The 22,509-nt window shown below is 38.2% G+C and overlaps 2 protein-coding genes across 7 annotated transcripts in view; one reads left to right on the top strand and one right to left on the bottom strand.

Moving 5' to 3' along the window:
• CENPP (centromere protein P) overlaps positions 1-22,509 on the bottom strand; it is a 315,918-nt gene that overhangs the window by 61,888 nt on the left and 231,521 nt on the right. The window lies entirely within an intron of this gene.
• Positions 19,862-22,509, top strand: part of ECM2 (extracellular matrix protein 2) — a 38,290-nt gene continuing 35,642 nt past the window's right edge. For 2 of the 5 annotated variants that reach the window (XM_048858353.2, XM_048858349.2), the window contains exon 1: positions 19,862-20,085. The gene's annotated coding sequence lies outside the window, so the exon portion shown is untranslated. The remainder of the gene's footprint in view (positions 20,086-22,509) is intronic. The other 3 variants (XM_048858351.2, XM_048858350.2, XM_048858348.2) reach the window with 3 other exon arrangements.

Genomic DNA, 22,509 nt, shown 5'->3' with positions numbered 1-22,509 from the left:
TGAAGAGCAATTTAAAGAATTCATTAGGTTCACTTATTTTATAGGAGAAAAACATTATATTTAAAGTAGATTTTCAATACTTCCTTTCTTGGCAAATCTGTGGAAGGAACAAAGAAAAACAAGTTCCAGCCAAAAACTGGCATAACAATTTAATTTCTTCAAATATTGAAACCATTGTGGTGTCATTGTAATTGTGAATGAAGTACACAGAATTCATTTTTAAAAAATCTCTCTTACACTTTGAAAAAAACTTTTGCATTCTAACTTTGCAAAATGTGCAGTGCTGTTTGGAGGAAACAAAAGGAAGAAAAAGTTCTGCCACGGAAATGCATGCACTTTTGAAAGTTTACCCCACCCGCCTTTTAAAATCTTTTTTGTTTTGCTAATATCTGGATAGACATTCCTTGCTCAATCATTCTGGTCTTCAAAAGACTTCAATAAAACTACTCATATGAGTACGGGCTGCAGGAGTGCGCCCTCGGCTGTTTTTTGAACAAAGATTGCTGCCTGTATTTGGAATGCATTTATCTGTGTTGTTCTGTGAATAACCGTACATCTAGGTGGAAGTATAATGAAGCTTTGTGGTTTACAGAGACTGTGAATAGAAATGGGCAGGGAATAACAATATTACATATCTACCTACACATCAAATGTGATACTGTACATCATCTGCATAAAAAGGAATATCCTCTTCTGCATGTATTATGGGTTATTTGCCTGTTGCTATAGTAATTTCATGGCTTTATATCCTGGAGCAGCAATTTGAGGAGAGAACCATCCAGAAAGAAATGGCTGATCCAACAATAATACAAACCCCTGTGATTGAGGACATTTTTTCATGTAAGCTAGCAAAATATAACGTTCAATGACAGACAAAGAAAAAAAACCAGGACATGTCTGCATTTCAGAAATAGATAAATAATGGGTTCAGATAAAATCTCCCCCATCCACTTAAGATCTTACACTAAACAGGAGGCATAAAAGAATGAAGTACACTATGATAACATTACAAAGAAGTGTAAAACTACGAATTATTATGGAATATTTCAATCTCAGGAGTGCATTCTGGCTGGTGTTACATGTAGATGCACGCCATAAAGTGCATAGCTGGCAATTGGATAGGCGATCAGGAGATAGTTGGCTGCACCTGCCCTGATGGCCTTTCCTCAATGTCATAGAAAAACACATCACTTTCAGCCATAGAAGGGCATTATATGTTTGTGTGTGCGTGCACTCCAGTTTCTAAACAAACATCATACAGCCCCCTCAGCACACTAGTCTTGCTCTTAAAAGGCATGTCTCACTGAAGAGTTAGTCCAGATGATTGGTGAGCATCGATGTTAGCCTAGCTCAGGTGTGAACAGCAGCCACACTGCAAAACTCTACCAGAGATACTGTGTCTTCACTGGTGCTGTGATCCCCTATGTATGGACTTGTCTACACTACTGCTTAAGTCGAAGTAAGTTACATTGCTCAGGGAGTGAAAAAGCTACCCCCTAAGCGACGTAAGTTACATCGACTTAAAGCAATGTCCACACCATGCTATGTTGGCAGAAGATGCTCTCCCACTGACATAGCTGCTGTCTCTTCTTGATGTGGAGTAATTATACCGACGGGAGAGCACTCTCCTGTCAGCGTAGTGTGTCTTCACCAAAGGTGCTAGAGTGGCGCAGCTGTATCAGTGCAACTGTACTGATGTAGCGCGGTCGTGTAGACTAGCCCTATGTCACTAGGACTTCTGGGGGCATATTCCATATTCCTTCTGTGTTGAAATAAAATGAGCTGCTCTGAGATTCTTTCCCAGTGGATTGTAGGAGAACTTGTCTGTCCTTTTGGACACACAGGTAAAAGCATTACAAGATGGTCAACAATTGAGTGATTTAGCCTGCATCATCACTGTAAAGTAGGTAAGCTTCCAGTTAGTATCTAATTATAATATTTTGGACCCATAAAATCATTCATAAAATATTTGACTTGAAAACTTTCACTTAATTTAACCACTAAAAAGATTACATCACCAGATCGTTGTTTTTTCTTTGATAACAGTTTCATTAAAGATCAGAGTCTAAGATCCTTTTTTAAAGAGCTAACAGATGCTTAGTTGAAAATAAAAATGAAAGCACATTTCAGAGGCTCTCTAATCATTTAAAAAAATTAGATCAGTAAAAATAATTCTGTAGCAATCATATTATCTTCAAAGCAATGCAGCAAACCATTCAGTGTCATAAAATGTTAAACACCTTTGCTGATATTAACAAAGAATAAGAAAAGGGCACTGGAAAAAAGCATACATGATGTAGTTCATTTGATACAATACTTTTTAAAATGTAAATGAAACAGCAAGTAACATACTAAAATCCTTTTTTCCCCAATGCTATCTAAACTCATAGCCTGTAAGATTATGAGTGCAAAAACGGATGGGTTTGGACAAGGAATATATTTTCCTGGCTGTAGAAACATAATATAAACTTACTGTATTTATATAAGGAAAATGTAGAACATTTTCACCTACATGTACACTAGTCTGTAATTAGTGGTTAAGCATGGAATCCTGACCATGACCGTTGACTACTAGTTTACAGTACACCTTAGCTGCATAAACTCGCCAGAAGAAACTTATTCCTGCTGTAATTCCAATACTTTAAACAGATTTATATCAGGCATTACTTTGACCAATTTATTACATTTAGCTGTATTTTTTTTTACCCTTAAACACAAGATTTTATAATAGGAAAAGACCAAGCTGATAAAAGAGCGAACCCTGCATGATCTAATTATGAAAGAAGAAAATTAAGTCAATTGGAAAATTCACTTCTACACTCAATACCCTCTCCCAAGCCACCATCTTCCCGTACTCTCACCAAGCCCTACAACCCCTTACTTAACTTCGCTTTTGTCAAGGGATAGAATCATAGGGCTGGAAGGGACTTCAAGAGGTCATCAAATCCAGTCCCTTGAGATGAGACAGGATTAAATATAGCTAGACCATCTGTGACAGATGTTTGTCTAATTCGTTCTTAAAAACCTCCAGTGACAAGAATTCCACTACCATCCTATGTAAGCTCTTCCATTGCTTAATAGTTAGATTCCCACACCCCCACAATATCTCACCTAAATCTCCCTTGCTGCAAACTAAGTGAATTACTTCTTTTTCTACCCTCAGTGGACATGGAGAACAACTCACAACCATCCTCTTTATAATTTACCTTTTACATATTTGAAGACTTATATCTCCCCTCAGCCTTCTCTTGTCTAGTCTAAACATGACCAATTATTACAACCTTTCCTCATAGGTCAGGGTTTCTACTTCATATTTTTGTTGCTCTCCTCTAGATTCTCTCCACTTTGTTCACCTCTTTCTTAAAATGTGGTACCCAAAACTGGACACAGATGAGAACTCATCACTGCCAAAAAGAGTGAAACAATAAACTTGTCTTACATATAACACTCCTGTTAATACATCCTAGAATTACATTTGCCTTTTTTGAAAAATCACCACTTTGTTGATCATATTCAATTTTACATATTCAATATTACAATTCACTATAATCCCCAGATTCTTTTTCTGGAGTTCTGCTGCAAAGCAGTCATTCCCCATTTTATATTTATATGATTTTCCTTCCCATGTGTAGTGCTTTGCACTTGGTCCTTACTGAATTTAATCTTATTTATTTCAGACACATTCCTCAATTTATTGAGATCATTTTGAATTCTAATCCTGTCCTCCAAAGTGCTTGCAATCCTCACCACTTGCTATCATACACAATTATCCCCCTTTTTATGAGTACCATTCTTAGTATTTTTTTGGTGTTTAAGTACCATTAGTAATGCACAATTTCAATATAAATCACAATTGTAACATTAATTAAATGCTATTTTTGTATTTAATATAGAATAAGCAGAAACATTAGTTAAATATGAAGTCAAGTAACATACAAGCTACACTTCAATTAGAGCTTAGAATGCCAGTGCTGTCTATATTAACACTGCTGCTGGTGGTAACAAAAAATCCTGGACAATGTCAGTGCAATGATGGAAATGTGCAAGTGCATTTTCTAAAAGTCTTCAGATGTACATGCAGAGATACTGTGTATTAGCAGAATGCCCTCAACCATGGTATTCACTCCCTCTGCTGATCTGGCAGAGCCCAAAGGCTTGTCTAAAATGGTCTATTTGTCTGCACCAGAATAGAGTGAATTCCAGTGCACACTAGTGTGTCGCACACTAACTGTCCCAGGTGGACCCTTCTGGAGCACACCAAAAATTCTCTAGTGTGCATTAACTTGGTACTGTTTGAAGCAGGACGACAACAATATCCACCAGGAAACTTTCAGTGTGTGCCAGCAGGATTCATACAGGCCAGTTAGTGCATAACATGCTAGTGCACACTAAAATTTACATCCCTCTGGTGCAAACTAATGCACTATGTAGTTGTGACGTTGCACCCCATAATTCTTTATGGAAATATGCTTATGAATGCATATATGACATAACTGGAATATGTTGTATGCTACATATGCCATGTAAAATATCTCTGTAAAGGTTATGATCTACTGAATATACTCATCCTATTTGTATGCATGTGTCATTTTTGTACTCGAAGTTATGAATATTGGCTGTGTACTTGCTTGAAAGTAGCCTTAGTAAAGATTTGGTCAGCTTCTTGAGAAAGAAATGTACAAATTAAGTGCCCAGTCAAGAAGCACTTAACTGACAATAGCTCTTGGAAGACTCCAATCCACATAAGAAGTCTTCCTGGAGACATTCAAGATATCATGTGGGCAATGGCTGCTGCCTGTAAAAACTGAGTCACGCATGGATGTGTGACTTGCCCATGTGACTCCAAAACTCCATCTTGGAGATATATTTTGCATAGGAGAGAGGAGGGGGTCTCCACCCACAAGAGAGAGTCTATTTAAACCCCTGGGATGCCCCTCCATTTAGTCTTCAGCTGGCTCAAGTGATAGCCTCTCCACCCCCAAAGGATACCTGAAAGAAACTGGAACAAAGGACAGTAACCACAGCAGTGCAAGTGATTGCTGGACCCAGACTAGAAGGAGCCTAGTCTGTAAAAGAAGCTTAATGGAACCTCTCTGAGGGTGAGATTTCATCTGTAATCACTTTCTTACTATATTAGATTTAGATTTGCGTGTTTTATTTTATTTTGCTTGGTAATTCACTTTGTTCTCTCTGTTATTACTTGGAACTGCTTAAATCCTACTTTTTGTATTTAATAAAATCACTTTTTACCTATTAATTAACCCAAAGTATGTATTAATACCTTGGGGGGGGGGAACAGCTATGCATATCTCTCTAGTAGTGTCATACAGGGAGAACAATTTATGAGTTTACCCTGTATAAGCTTTATACAGAGTAAAAAGGATTTATTTGGGGTTTGGACCCCATTGGAAGATGGGCATCTGAATGCTGGAGACAGGAACACTTCTTAAGCTGTTTTCAGTTAAGTCTTCAGCTTTTAGGGGACGTAGTTCAGACCTGGGTCTGGGTTTGTAGCAGGCTAGTATGTTTGTCTCAAACAAGGCAAGGTTCTGAAGTCCTAAATTGGCAGGAAAAACAGACTCAGAGGTTGTCAAAGAACATCAGGTGAGAGTCCCAAAGGGGTTTCTGTGATCCAAGCTGTCACAGTAGTCAATGCCCAAGTCTGCTGAACTTCAGGGCAAATGCAGGATTGCATCTATTTATTTCAGTTTCTAAATGTGTGGACAGAAGACACTGGGCTCACGAATAATATTACTACAAATTAAAGGTCACAAAAAAAAAGACCCAATCCCAAAAGCACCTATGGCTTCTCCATCCCCACCACCTCTCTATTCATCTCTACGTGCAGCAAAAGCCAAGGACAGGCTTGAAAGTCAACAAATTAAAGGTCTGGTAAACTGATTGCTGAATATGCTCACAGAAAATGCTCTTCCTCCAATTCCTTTATTATGAACTCAGAAGTCTGTTAACTCTGGCACCTCAGCTGATTTCAACTGCTCTGGTATTAAACAAGGTAAAAAGCAGTAAAATTGCAGACTTTTGTTTGCAGTACGATTAGAATGGAATCTGATTTCTGCATACTATTCAGTACTGATGAGTATTAGGCAAGAGATTTAACTGCCGGCCACTACAGTCAGCATGAAGTATTTGTTAGGGTTTTTAAAATTATTAAACTCTAATTTCGGTGTATTTTAAAATATTTTATTTTTAAAATATATTCAATGCCCGTAGAAAACTTGCTATGGCAATAAGCCCTGTCTAAATAAATAAATGTGCACAAAAGATTCTGAATGGGTACATGTTTTTATAAACTAAAAATCCTCCCAAAACACATATCCAACTGTGTAGCTAAATTACTGGTCAATTAAAATAGCTTCTTAACTTCTAAAATTGAGTGCTTTATTCCACAGAGGATTAAAACCTGATAATATTGTAATTAGTGGCTCAAGATTTCAAAGGCTAGCATGTGTTATGCACATATCTCCTCCTCCCCCGAAATTTTTAGCATGTATACATATGTATCACATGAGATGGGAAGACCCCAGGCATCATTAGCAGTCCCCATGAAGCCATCTCGACTGTAGCCACAAGCCCCAACACCTCGTCCATGGAGTCCACACTCACTCAGCTGCCACTGGGTTGGAGAGCAAGACAACTCCGCACTCACACACCCATGAGTTTATGTCCTGTAGAGCTGAACCCAGCTCTCCACTCCAGGTGTTGTGACCGGGCTCAGGCATTGTCCCGCCCCTCTCCCCACACCTCCCAGGTGGCCCTGCTGCCAATCATGCACACTGCGCATAACAAGTGTATGGTTGTGGCAGCCACTGGTTATGCATACACTCAACTGAAATTTCATACTTCAGCCATATATTATATATTAGCTGATTCCACAGAACGGTACCAAGACCCTTTAAAATGTTGATGCTGTACTTGTTATAGGGAAAAAAAGAGTTTCATTTCTTCAGATGTTTCTTTTGAGTGGGGTCTCCAGCTGATGAGCTGGAATTTTATTACAACTGCATGAATAATTTTGAAGGGGTAGTAAATTCTCTTCTTCCCTATCGTGGAAGCCATATTATAAAAATCTAGGATTTAGCAAGATTTGAGTTTGTCAAATGTGGCAGTATCACTTTTAATTCAAAAATGTTAACATAGGAGCAGCGTCCCTGTCTCTCATGCAAGTTTGTGGTGGGGTGGGGCAGAGGGAAACAAGAGAAGCAGCCTCTCCCACCCATCATGAAGTCTACAGGAAAGCCAGGTAGACTTTGCATTCTAGGAAGCACAGCGACTGCTGTTTCTACTCCCTGCCTAGGAGCAGATGGTGGGAATTCTGGGAGGCATATTGCCTTACAGAGGCAGAATGTGTCTCAGTGCTCCATATGGGTGGTCTGGTTTCACAATATCCCTTACTATGGACTGTTCCTAACTGCACAAATGAACCAATAGTTATTTATTTTACGCAAAAAGCAAAAGCAAGAAAGCTATTCTAATGGGTCCAGATCAACATATGAGTTTTGGTATATGATGACAACAAAAGCCCTTATCCATGGAAACTTACTAAATAGTCAGTAAAGACTCAGATGCTGTGGTTCAACAATTGAAGCAGAAGAAAATGGAAAAAATACAGACTAAATATTTTCTTCTAAAGGAGCAACAGCACTTGACATTCAGAATTAGTCAACAATTTTGTATACATCAGTGTATACAAAAACCAAACTGTGTATTCTGAAACAAATGTGGAATAGCTTTTTTATCTTTAAGGATTAGGTTTACAAAAGCAGAATCAAATATATTACAATCCTAAAATACATTTACAACATAGTGTACAGAGAATTAGTCAGGTCTCCAACATTTTCTCTGTATACAAAATAATCTTTTCATAGTTATTTACAAAGAAAAAGGATTTGATTATTTGTTAGCAGTGTTTCCAACTCATTATTTGATGAGTCTCATGGTATTTGGTATTTTTCTTGAAGCCCTGGCTCCTGGAATCAGGTAATTAGGTGAAAATTTCAGCTTTCTTTAAATAAATAAAATAAAAGAAAGAAAGAAATAAAAAGGAACTCTGCAACCGGAGGCAATAAAAAAATCCCCCAAATTATTTATTTATTTCAATCTTGTGATTGTTTAGCATTTAGGGCTAGAAAAATACTATGTTAGGATAGTACTTTTCATGAGGAAATGTATCCAAATTATGCTTCAACCTAAAATGCCTCCGCTAAATATATGAAGTTAGTAAAATTTTCATGACTATGCCATGTATGGTAGGTTATTAAACAGAGTTAAATGATGCCTAAAGAACATTAATATTGCGAAGTGAAGCATCCCAAGGAAAATACCCAAGTTAAGATTGAACATGATAGCTTTAACTCTGCCCTTGGAGCTCATGCATTATTACAGTCTTTAGTTACAGAATCAGATATTGTTTCCATAGGATCCCTACTTTGTTTAGTGTGGAAGATGGATGGTGCGCTGTAAATGAGGCAATGTGTTTCACCAGTCTTTAAGGCTGTGGTAAGGATTCCTTAAGCATAGCTCACTTTATGCTGACTGTTCCTGAAACCCACAAATGGATAGTTGTCAATAGTGGGTTGGAAAGCACTGCACTCCATCTGATCCTTAGTTGGTGGAGCAGTATTGCAGGCTGCTCCAAGTTATGCCAGGACCCATTTCAATTCCCAACAGCTACAGGATATGGAGAAGCAGAAAGGTGACTTAGAGACACTTCTTCACTCCCAGCTATACCAGTCATGAATTTTGTGCAGCATAGTATGTGGCCCTGAGGGCCTATATTACAATGAAAGAAGATTTGTGTATGCATAAAAATATTCCATTGAAGGAACCTTGCTTCATTCAATATGCTACTAAAAAGTCTTATTAGATATATGCATTTAAAGATGATATTGAATGATGCCACCAGACTCGATAAGATTGATCGCTCATGGGGCAGAGTAAAGAATTACTCACTTTAGTAGGGTATTGGAGGACTAAACCCATAGTTTGTAGTCTATTTGTAGTCTGGTTTCACAATATCCCTTACTATGGACTGTTCCTAACTGCACAAATGAACCAATAGTTATTTATTTTATGCAAAAAGCAAAAGCAAGAAAGCTATTCTAATGGGTCCAGATCAACATATGAGTTTTGGTATATGATGACAACAAAAGCTTTGAAAATAGCAATATATTAAACCCAATAAATAATAAATCATCATCACAAGTAACAGAAATTTATACATAATGCTATCCTTACCAAAATGGCAAGGAACCAAAAGAGCATTTTCACCAACACATCAGGCAAAAAAGCAGAACTCACAATTTAGAGTAAAAATAAATCTATTACACGTATAATTGTGTGTAGTGTACAAACACCCAATAGATTACTAAATTCTGTTTTAAAATGTGTGCTGGAAGTATCATGCTAGTACTCTGCTGGGAGGCATTTACATTGATATTGTTTTTTTTTCATTTATTATAAAAACAAATGAAACAAAATAGTGTAAAAAGGGAAAAGAATAAGTCCTAGAATGTTTTAAGATGAAAGATTTGCTATATCAATGTGGCATTCCTACTTCTGGCAACTGAATTCTATTAATAATAGAATAACAGAAATGAAGCAAGCTGACTAGCCTTAGGACATGGAGTTGTACAGCAGAAGGATCACATATTAGGAAGAACAGGATAGACAGTCTGCCCTGAAATTAGAGTATAAACATTTGATGTCTTCCAGAAGTGGAAAGACTTGAAATTTAAGCTACATATTCAGCACGTTCCGTAAATATAGGAGCAGAATAAGAAAATTCTAACTAAAGAGGGTCTTTAGTTTTGGCAGTTAAAAATATAGGAAAAATAAAAAAACGTTGTTTAACCACTGAAAAGTTTTCACAACACACAATTTAAGTAGTCAAAGAATTTGTGAAGGAAAAACCACTACCCTATAAAAGTTCTCAAATCTAAGACAGCAAGAACAGTTGAGAAATGTTATATAAATCACAATGACTTATTTTTGTTAGTAGTTACAGTGAACTGTACAGCAGATACGGTGCATTAAGTTCATACCCAAATACAGTAACAGCAGCAACAAGTTCCTGTAGCATCTTGTCATAGAAAGCCATTCCAACATGGCTTCAAAAATATTAAAACAATGGCTTAATACATCATGCAGAGGTAATAATAATTTTAATAAATTAGAGAAAGTGAGGATGTTTTGACTTTAACCCTAAACAAGAAAATTATCTTTTTTTAAAACTTGACAGTAAAAAGAATACTCATGAAAGGTGTTTTCGACTATTAAACGTGGTGACCGAAATCCTCTGTTTATCCAGTAAATAGGTACAGTTTTGTAGTGCAAGCTTCCTTCTATGCAGGCCCAGCATACCTAAACTCTCTCCCGAAGGAACTACTTCACAGGGTTAAGAGAATAATTCTAACTCCATGCTCATTCAATCTGTGGCTCTCTACTGAAACTGTCAGTGTCACTAATTGAGTACCTTTCTAGGACCTGAAGAAGAGCTCTGTGTAAACTAGAAAACTTGTCTGTTTCACCAAAAGAAGTTGGTTCAATAAAAGATATTACCTCACCCTCCTTGTCTCTCTAATTAGTGACACTTGTGATATAGATAACTACCCACTAGGAAATAAACCAAATTCTTCAGTTTATTTTTATTTTTATATGCATTTTTATAGAAGGCTATTTAGTAGAGATTAGAAAAGAACAATTTTGGGGTTATTACTTATTACTTGGATGGATCTGAGCTGGTGACCTAAAAGTGAATATCTCCGTATCCTATTCCCCTGAGCCATTCTGGTCTCAAGAAGAGGGCACTATGAACAGATATTGGGTTCCACAAATGAGATGAACAGCTAAAAGAACAACAATTCACATAAAATGCTAGGAAACATGAATAAGTTGAATTAAGCCAGCAACCAAGAAAACAGAGTGCAATTAACAATGGAAGAAGGTAAATGAAGATTGGTTACTTGTAACTGGAGTTCTTCGAGATGGACTCCGCATATTTATACTTTTGGGATGTGCCAACTGGTGTAGCTGGGACAATGGAACTCTCTCATAGCCATGCCTGTTAGAATGCTCATGCACCCTTCCCCCTGCCCCACTATCAACATGAAGTGTGTTCTGTGTTCAAGTGGCTATAGAAGCGGGCATGGTGTCCATTGCCGTCTCAGTTTCTTACACCACTAAAGCGGGAATACCAAGTAATACTGAAATTAGGACTCCACAGGAGCAAGGTAGGCAGGCAGGGCTTAAGAAAATGCTGAGTCCATCTTGAAGAATACTGGTTACAAGTAGGTAATCTTAATTTCTTCTTCAAGCGTCATCTACATATTCCCACTCTTGGGATAGTTTAGCAAGCAGTATAGAGAGATAGAGGAAGGGAGGCAGGGTCCTCATTAAACAATGATTAGAGCACCTGTCAAGGTTCCTCCCCCACTCTGAACTCTAGGGTACAGATGTGGGGACCTGCATGAAAACCTCCTAAGCTTACTTTTACCAGCTTAGGGTAAAACTTCCCCAAGGTACAAATTAATTTTATCTTTTGTCCTTGGAATAACCACTGCCACCACCAAACTAACTGGGTTTACTGGGAAACATAGTTTGGACACGTCTTTCCCCCCAAAATCCTCCCAACCCTTGCACCCCACTTCCTGGGAAAGGTTTGGTAAAAATCCTCACCAATTTGCATAGGTGACTACAGACCCAAACCCTTGGATCTGAGAACAATGAAAAAGCATTCCGTTTTCTTACAAGAAGACTTTTAATAGAAATAGAAGTAAATAGGAGAAAAGGAATAACCCCTGTAAAATCAGGATGGTAGGTACCTTATAGGGTAATTAGATTCAAAATATAGAGAATCCCTCTAGGCAAAACCTTAAGTTACAAAAAAGACACACAGACAGAAATAGTCATTCTATTCAGCACAATTCTTTTCTCAGCCATTTAAAGAAATCATAATCTAACGCATACCTAGCTAGATTACTTACTAAAAGTTCTAAGACTCCATTCCTGGTCTATCCCCGGCAAAGCAGCATACCAACAGACACAGACCCTTTGTTTCTCTCCCTCCTCCCAGCTTTTGAAAGTATCTTGTCTCCTCATTGGTCATTTTGGTCAGGTGCCAGCGAGGTTACCTTTAGCTTCTTAACCCTTTACAGGTGAGAGGATTTTTCCTCTGGCCAGGAGGGATTTTAAAGGGGTTTACCCTTCCCCCTTTACATTTATGACAGCACCATTCTGCCAAACTTTGCATCAAACCCGGCTGCAAGATCCAAAGCATAAAGTTTCGTAAAAGTGTGACTCAAATGCCACGTAGCCACTTCACATATTTCAGTAAGAATATGTTTAGTACAAATGCAGTCACTGTTCTAGGGCTCTAAGATGAACAGAAGAAGATAGTTAAGCTCCTCTGTAACACTCTTCAATACGCTGTCTAACCCATCTAGATGGAGACTGTGCTGGAAGGGTCAGACCTTTAGAGTTATCCACATACAAGATAAATAACTTAGGCAAGGACATGAAGTTTTAAATTCAGATAACATCAGAGTGCTCTCTTTGTATCTAAGGAACGTAACCTAGATTTCCCCTTTATTTGTACCAGGTTTTGAAAAGCATACTGGTAAATTAATACTTTGATTTACATGAAACTTCGAAATAATTTCAGGAAGTAGTTTAGGGTACTGATTAAGAACCACCTTGTCCTCATAAATAGTAGTATAAGGGAATCCACCATCAAGGCATCTAGCTCACTAACTCTTCTAGTCAAAGGGCTTGTTATTATTAAAGCTATCTTTAATAAAGATGAAACAAAGAGCAGCTCACTAGAGATTCAAATGGGGGAGACATAAGCTTGCTCAAAATACATTTAAAGAGTCCTATACTGGTAGGTACAGATTCAATAAGCCCTTTAAAAGTTTTTCACCAACATATGCAAAAAAACCCAATTCATTTTCCATTAATGTGAGTATGGAATGCTGCAATGGCTGCTAAATGGAACTTTAAGGAAGAGAGAGACAATCCATTGGTTTTAAATGTAACAAATATTCTAAAATAAGTTACATGGGAGATGAAACTGTGTCAACATTTTTATCACACACTCAAAACACAAATCTTTTCCACATAAGATTGTAACTTTTTCTTGAAACTTAGATAGTTTCTAGCATTCATTAGCATTTGCTGCACTTCAATAGAGCATGATTTTTCTAAATCTTTCAGTGGCCTGTTGCCCAAGTTGTCAGATGTAATGACTGGCAATCTGTGTGGAAGATCTTCCCTTCTTGCTGGGATAGTGAGACCATTGTTATAGGAAGCATCTTGTATTTGCTGTTGGATAAAAGGAGTAACTCACTGTCCCCTGTTGCCTCACCCATGCTGGAACAATTAGAATCACCCTGGCTAAATCCTGTCTTATTTTCTTTAGGACTTTTTAGGGTGGGGGGAAATGCATGCATCAGACCCATTTCTTTATCAAGGAAAAAGACGTGTGTCAATTATTGACTCTCTGAATCCACTCTTGAGCAAAAGCAGGGGCATCTCATATTGGATCAGGTGGTGAATAGATTTATGCCAATGGCTGAAAATGTTCTGAATCACTGATTCCTTTAGAGACCACTCATACATCTGTGAGGAATCCCTGCTCACTTGATCTGCTATCTTATTGTGTTCTCCTCTACACATAAGGCAATTGGGTAAATATTGTATGGGATATAACAGTCCCAAAGTTTGAACTCATTGCATGATTGAGACTAATGAGCTCCTCTCTGTTTGTGCAAATATTACATATGTATTGTCTACGGGCACATAAGTTACTGCATTCTGCACTTGTGGAAGAACACTTTGAGAGCCAGACAGCCAAGCCCTAAGTTTTAACATGTTTATGAGCAGCAGATGTTCTCTGCAGCTTCAAAGACATTGACTGAAAAGATTGTAGAGATGTGCTCCCCTACTCTTATCTTGGACGCATCTATGGTAACTATTAATATAGGGGGAACTGGGTTGAACAAAACTCCTTTGTGGACTTTGTGTGGTTTCAGCCACCACATTAGAGGCAGATGAATTTTTAGCATATTGTCCATGCTAGGTGTGAAGCACCTCAATAGAGAACGTTGAACTTGCTTCATTCTGAGCCTGGCACATGGAGTCATATGCCAGAAGGATACCAAAAGGACTACAAATATCAAAAAAATATATTACCTTCTGAGAGGACTGTTGAGGATTGTTGTATGGTGTTTAGTTTCAAAACCTCTTTTCCAGAAGAAAAGCCCTCTCTCCTTTCTGGAGTTGAGGATTGCCCAAAGAAAGAAATCCTTTGGGATGGAGACAGAAGGGACTTTCTTTTGTTCATGAGAAGACCCAGCATTCCAAACAGAGAACAAATGATCTGAATGTCTTTTTCTAATTCTTCTTCTGACGGAGCCCTTAGGAGTCAATTGTCTAAGTAAGTGAAAATTAAAATCCCTTGCCTCCCCAAATATGCTGCTACCAGGCCAGACATATGGTAAAAACGCTGGACATAGTGGAGAGGGCAATGGGTAAAACTGTATATTGGAAATGGTCTAGAGCAAGGGTAAAACAGATATTTACAATAAGAGGGTCTTATAGAAATACTGAAGTACACATCTTTGAGATTGAGAGCAATGAACCAATCCAGAGTAGACAGGGCAAGAGCCAATCAGAGCCAGGGTTAGCATTCTGAAATGAAGCTTCCTGATGCATCTGTTTAAAGCTCTGAGATCTAGCACCGGTCTGAGAATTTGATTGGGATGGGGTGGGGGTGGGGTGGAGGTGTTGATTAGAAAGTATCAGGGAAAGAACTGTTCTTCTTATATAGCTCCTGCTTTCAATAGAGTTTGTTTTTCTGTCCTCAATACTTTCTTGTGGGAAGGGTCCCTGAAAAGGGAGTGAAGGGGGATTTGCATGGAGGAATGGCTGTCAAAGAGGAACAAGGGGGAATGTACTGACTGTGATACCTGAATATATACGTAGGTGCTTTCCTTCTATAAGGAGGAAATAACCCCAGAGATCTTGCAGTGGAGTGTGTCTCCATCAGTTTTTTTACTAAATAGTCCATTCTCTTCAGAGGGTAGATCCTCTATTTTAGATTTGGTTTCCATAGATAGACAGGATGACCATAGCCAGACTTGCCTATGGAGAACTACTGTGGATGAAACAGAACTTAAGGTGATCAGAGACATCCGCTAGCTCATGAAATTGAATTGCATTCTCAATGCTGCAGCTACACCCACACTGTCATCTAGAAATGAACCACTTTCTAGTTCCATGATTTGCTGGAAATCATTCAGAGGAGCTGGTTCCTTGTCATCAGAGCGTGTGTTGCACTAAGGCAGTGGAATATTCCCTGGATGTCAGGTCTGGGCATCTCAGATCTGGATGACTCATATCCATAGGTTCAGATGGAAGTTGTTCCAGAACCAGAGAATGAGGTTCTCTCAAGTGCTATTGGTTAAGTAGGGGATGGCCAATATGGGCAGGGCATTCACGGTGGCACCTAAGGATTTAAGTCCTTAAATTAATCTTGCCATTTACCCCAAACTGGCATCACATCACTTGTTTGTTGTACAGGATTCCAGGAGTGTTCCTCTGAGGAGGGAGATGCTTTTTTGGAGGAAATAGTTGAATCTTAGAAGTGAGTGTTGGATCCAGCCCTAGATCAGATACTGAAATAATAGGGGAGATAACTGAGGTATGGAACTGAAACATGGAGACTGGTGATACGGTCTTTCTCGGCAAGCCAGTTGGAGTCTAGGAAGTGGAAATATGGACTTTGGAGATCTCTCCCACTCATGTCTTGGTCTCTTATCAGAACAATGTGATGTAGCTAGATCTGGTATGTCATGCAGGTTGGATGAACATGCACTGTAACCATGATAGTAAGGGGTTGAGCTGACACGTTTGGTTCGAAGGTCTCTTTTTGAGGTCCATACCCTTGGAAAAAACCAGAGGACTTAAGTCCTTAGGTCTTGGATCTGCATGTTGTGAATGGTCTGAAAAATTACCCGAGATATGTTTTAATTTAGCCTTTCTTTTCTATGGAACTGATGTAGTTAGTTCCTGTAAGCTGTCTGGCTCCTTAGGGTCTCTATGGTACTGGTTCCAATGGAGACAGTAAAAATTTTGAAGACAGAAACAGATGACTTCACTATGAGAAGCTCAGTCAACTTGTAACTGGAGCTTGGTGCTGAGGCCAAAGCTCGAGGAGTAAATATGCTACAGGTAGGCACATATGCTGGTAGGCACATCACCAGGAAGTGAATCTCACCTAGGAATTTCAGGCACCAAACATGTGCATTGGATGCTGGGAGGTCAGCTGGGAACACCACACACCTCTTAAAGCCATGCTTCTTTGAACTGAGATCTACCACGTTGGTATTGGTAAGCATTCCTACTTAAAGATAAAATCCTAATCTAAAAACTATCCCAAAATCTGACTATAAAACGTCTTAACAATAACTACACTAAAAGGTAAAAAGGGTCTTTTCTAGCTACAGATCCAAGAGGTTCATGTCCTTTCACTGCTCTGTTTGGAAGCAACTGAGGCAGCTATGGGTGCTACACTCCCTTCTACAGCCACGCCTTTGAGCACTGAGGTGTTGGGTTGGTTGGGAGCATGAGCACTCTTAACAGGAACAGCTATCAGAAGGTTCCATCATCTCAGCTGGACCGGTAGGCACATCCCAGAAGAGGGAATATACAGAGGACACTTGAAGAACTGGCGCCTAATTTTGCTTTAAAAGTCAGTATGTAAACCTAAATCTAAAGATGAAGTTTACTCGTATCCAGTCTGGGAAAGTGAGCCAAAATTGGAGTTATCCTCTGAATACGAGCCAGAATCTCAGCTATTGTGCTCACACTAGTTGCAGCCTGTTAGGCTGGAGTGCTAAAAGTGTTAAATGGAGTCAAGAACAGATGCCACCTGACAAATGGTGTGAAGTCATACTGTCCAGTTCACTCTTTACACACTGATCAATCAGGAAGGGACTTTGGACTTACTTTTTATTTGGACAGCTTGAAAAGCAGGGTGTGAGATCACTATTGTATGCCAAAAACCCTTGTGAAAAGTCAATGAGTAAAAAAAACACAGAACTGATAGCATGAAGTATGCCATGGGATGGGAGTAAAACGCAAATGACACTTTTCAAACATATTAGTATCAAACTGTAACAATAAGATACATTTAGAAACAACAATAGCAGCTGCGGAGGATGTTGGTGCTACTTAGTCTGCTCACTGATTACAAAACAAAGGAGAAAAATAAACCATTGATTAAAGATGTAGGATGCCTGTGTGTTATTGTCTGGGTATACCACAAAGAGGACAGGAGACTTGTTATGGGTTTTAATCAGGCCACAACTTTATTATATAGATGTCTGGGACTACCCAGCAGGTAAACTGTACAGTGCAGGCAAATCCATGCTTATTCAAATCAATTCTCCGGGGCTTTCACCAGCCCCCTCCGCTGTTTAATCCATGATTATTCAAATCAGTTTTCCGGGGCTTTCACCAGCCCCCCTTTGTTTCCGTCCAGGTACCCCAGCCGACCTATGGCTTGGACCTTACCATCCACCAGCCTCATAAGAGGGTTAAGGAGGGCTATGAGAATTGGGGGAGGAGGGAGGAGTGTTTGGCTCCCTGCCATACCAATCATAGGAGTCCCTGAACCCCCTCCCCGTTCTGTTCCTTTATCCAGGACCTCCTTTTAAGTCCTTTACCAGGCCATTTATCTGGTCACTGGCTGCCCTCCCTATGGAGTACCTGCACTGAACATCCGCCCAATATTACAAAATAAGTTGCGACATATGACCTACCACCTTTTCTATTCACCAGAAAAGGTCCATCCTCACACCCGCTGTGAGGAAGGCGAAAAAACCACACTCCACCAAAGCCAATTCTGGTGGTGATGGAAAAATTTCTTCCCAGCCCCCCTTTAAAAGGGGCGAATAGCATAATATCCCATAGGCTGACTCCTGTTCCCCTTAGGCGAACTCACTGAGTTTCTGACCTTCCCCCCGCCACCCAACCACAAAGCAGAGCCGCCCTTCTTTGGGTAAGTCCAGACAAATTCTGCCCCACCTTTAGTTGTGGTGCAATCGTTCTGCGTAAATGATACAACACAAATACAGTACAGAAGTAGGGTCTTTCAGCTAATCATATATGATCAGAAAAATAAATGAGCTGTGAGCAAACTCCACTGTTCTTCTGAATAACCAGGCTTGAAATCTTGCTATCCTATTTTTGTCCCTTCTCACCTTTTCTTCCAGTATCTAAGCTCTCACAATACCCTATTACCTCCACCTTCACATCATCTCTAAAATTCATTCGCTCCCCTCCATATGTACTGCATAAGTCTCTGTCCACCTTTTGTTGATCTCCTGCCTTGACTATTGCAGCTCCTTCCTCTCCGCACTGCTCACCTCTCACTTATCTCCACTTCTCCAGCTACTGACAAATTATGTCACTTCGACTCTGCCACTCTCATCTTACTATTGCTTCGACAGCTTTCTCTTTCTGCATTAAATTCAAACCTCTCATCCTTGACTTCAAGGCTATGCACAATTATGTTTTTTCACGTATTTCTATCTAATCTATCTGCACCATTATATCCTCCTACTCTCACCTGTGCCTCTTTTCTACACGCCCTACCCCTCTTCGTTCAGATCTCTTGTGAAAAACATATTTCTGCTTTGATGCCTTTCACCATGGAGACAAATGTATTAAAAAACCTGAGTCTTTGAATTTGGTTTTGGACCTTTTTCTGGTGCATTATGTGCTGAACTGTTCTGTCTTATATAATATGCAAGATTCTTTGGGCAAGGATAATTTCTTCCTGTACATTTTGAACAACTCCAAACACACTGATAGAGTTTAATCATTGTTTTCCCTCCATGATTGTAAAGTAAAGCACGATATAACCTAAATAACTGTGTGGAGAGGCAATATGTTTTCTTAGTATCTATTCATTACACACATGCTGACTAGCAATTATGGCAAACTAAATTGTTATACATTCCATAACTGTCTTCTTAGAAATTTCTTGTAGTGTGGCTTCAAACAAACAAAAAATGTTCAAAAGATTAAAAGGCCCTGGAAGTCTCTCAGTAAACTCCATCTGGTAGATACATTTGTCATTTCTGAAACTAAGCAGGCCCAAAGTCTCACCAAGCTGTGACAGTCTACAAAAACTCAAGCTGAGTGGGAAGGAATTAGCCTCTCTGGCACACAAAGAACTTGTGGTAATTTACCATGTTCCCCCCCCCTCCCTTTCATATTTGGGTTATTAACATCAATACAGCTACCCAGAAGCTTCAGTGTCATATTTCAGGATGTAATTACCCTTACAATAATAAAGAAAAGGAAAATGCTTCAGTTGTTTATTTTCCATGTGCATGTTGCAGTTATAGTGAAATCAGTTGCTGTAAAAGGACAAAAGAAAAAAAACATGGCAAGTTTTATGCTAAATCTTCAATGAAAAAGTTTGTTTCACATAGATTTTTAGTAGTCTACACAGAGAAATGGGGATAAAAATGTGAATTCTGGAAAAAACTAGATCTATGTTCAGAAAGAAAGGTTATGCTTAGATAGGTATACAATCTATCTAAGCACAATAATTCTACAATAAAATCATGTCACCTGGAAAATGATTTCAAAACATTTATAGTAGAATAAGAACGAAATAAACTGCAAATGTTTTCCAGTTTCCTTGAAAATAATGTACTTTCTTGTTACTTACATAAGCATATCATTTACAGAGAGCTTCCAGCTGTGCCTTGTTAGCCTAAGGACCAAATGCATTCTGCTGCTTTTCATTTTCCCAAAGTGAGGTTTTTAGTTTTCTGAATAACTTATTAGATAATTCTCTACACACAGAAGAGAGCAGCGCTTTGTCCCCAGGGAAAGAAGCTATTTCAGACTTCACTAAGGAGCCATCTATCATGTTTCAACAATCCCCACTGTTGCTCTCTTTGTTTTAAAGATATCAGTCTGATTTTGTTTCATTTGCAACCGGAGACTAAATGACACCAAGCAGAATCTACTGTTAGGTTAGATTACCAGGTAATATACATTTTACATTTTCAATTATTGCTTACAGCATGGTGTGGAATGGCTTAAACTACATGTTAATAATGTGGTGTTTAATACTTTGCAAATATGTTTAAAAGTTAACAAGATTAGTTCTTTATAGCAAATACTGTGTATAAAAGCTTTTCTAAATTAAGAAAGTATGCAGTATTGGGTGAGCTGGGCTTCTTTGTTCCATATGAATGCTTGGGATAGCTAATCATAATTAATTTCTATGCAAATTAATTTCAATAGGAGTATATTAATGTTCAGAAATCATTTTAATCCTCCTGCATTGTGAGAGAAAGTGATTAACTCAAAGAGATTTCTGAACTTACTCTGAATAGAGTCAGATAAAGAAAGTAAATAATACTCTCTGTGGAACGTTTATAAAGGATCATGTGTTTAGAAATTAACTATTTCCTATCACATAAGGCAAAACAACAAGAAGACTGAACACAGTAAGAAAGAAAAACAAAATAAGTGACAAACAATTAATTACACATTGTAGATGAACAGTAGAGAGGATAAAGAAACTTATATAAGCATGACTTAAACATTTCTGTAGAAAATATGTCCTATTAACCCAAGTGATAAAATTTACACTATATCAGGGAAAACTGTTGTTTAGTGTATTAAGCAACAATAACAAGAATATATTAATTTCAGCACCAATTAATACTAGATGCCCAAGTCACAGTGTTGGTGATATGCAATGATTACAGTTATTTTAATTGTTCAAATCTAATTTTGTTTCAATTTTCATTTGATTAAAATTTGACTACACTATGTTAAATATTATTTTATGTTTGATAATTTAAGAGTGTCAATAGTGGGCGCAAAGGGTAGTACCAGTTGATTCTATGGCCTTTTCTTATCTTACAGGTCAAGGACACTAGTTGGAAAAAAACTGTAGCATTAAATTTTTAGTCAGTACTGAGAAATTAATGTTCTTGATGCTAAAATATAGCACTTGAGTTCACATGTATCAGTAGAAACTGATTATATAAACTAGTTTCACTTTACCTTACAGAAACTGTAGTTACAGTGTAGTTTTACTCTTTGATACCTGTAACTACTACTACATTCACACAACTGGAAGGATAATTCCAAAGATAATATAATGCAGCTGATACAGCTGAATTCTAAAAATACATGCATGAAGTATGGGAAATGTCTAATAAGTATTTCTGTAATTTAGGTAAACCTCTGGTAAAATGAATGAGTGGTAATTAGCTATCAGAACAATCACTGTTTATTTGCAATGCAATTCTTGTGTAACTACAATGTAATTAGAGTCACAATATTATTAAATATAACCTAAAGATTTAACTGTAAAGATGTCACTGAGTGCTTGATGTCATGAAAAAACATGCTTAAGGCTTCTCCTTACAATCAGCTCTTTCATTCAAACCTTTTGAGGTTTGGCCATCTATAGTTCTGTAATCTACTGCACAGATTTGTGGACAGTCAAAAGAATGCAAATCAATTACAAATCACAAAGAAAATTAGGCTGCTTGTCCTTTGTCACATCTGCAATGTTAGGTATCAGGAAATAAGCAAGCTTTGAAAAAGGCACCAGTTAGGATATTTAATGAGTTTCTGTGTGTTGGCATGTTCATTAACATTTGTTTCTCATAAGAAAAAGGTACTAACATTCAGTGCCACAGCGCATACAGCATAATGAAGGGTGTAAATCTAGTAATCAAAAAAGGCACTTAGGTATAATAAATCCTGGATTCTGTTCACAACTCTGCCACTAGTTCTGTATATGAGCTTGGGTGAGACATGTAACCTCACTGTACCTCAGTTTACCCATCTGTAAAATAGGAATAACGCATACCTACTTAATTAATGTTTGTTAAAGTATTCATACAGCCTCAGATGAAAGTAGCTAAACAAAGATTATTATTATAAAGAGGTAAGTACAAATTTACTGTTCTAAAACTTATTTACTACTAACTTCCTGTAAAAAAACAAAATATGAAAATTCTGCTATGAGTAGCACGAAAAACATGGAAGCCATCCGTCAAGGTTCCCTACCCACTCTGAACTCTAGAGTACAGATGTGGGGACCCGCATGAAAGACCCTCTAAGCTTATTTTTACCAGCTTAGGTTAAAAACTTTTCAAAGGCACAAACTTTGCCTTGTTTTTGAACAGTATGCTGCCACCACCAAGTGATTTAGACAAACAACAGGGAAAGGACTACTTGGAGTCCCTATTTCCCCACAATATTCCCCCAAGCCCTTACACCCCCTTTCCTGGGGAGGCTTGAGAATAAACAAGATGAGCACAACCCCCTTGGATTTTTAAGACCCCAAAAATCCAATCAGATTCTTAAAAATCAGAGCTTTATTAGAAGAACAAAAAAAGATAAGAGAACAACTCTGTAAGATTAGAATGGAAGATAATCTTA

Source organism: Caretta caretta, chromosome 7 (genome assembly GCF_965140235.1).
Source record: "Caretta caretta isolate rCarCar2 chromosome 7, rCarCar1.hap1, whole genome shotgun sequence".
In the NCBI taxonomy this organism is placed as follows: domain Eukaryota; kingdom Metazoa; phylum Chordata; order Testudines; family Cheloniidae; genus Caretta; species Caretta caretta.
Note: the sequence above shows the minus strand (reverse complement) of the source record. Positions and strands in the feature narration are given on the sequence as shown.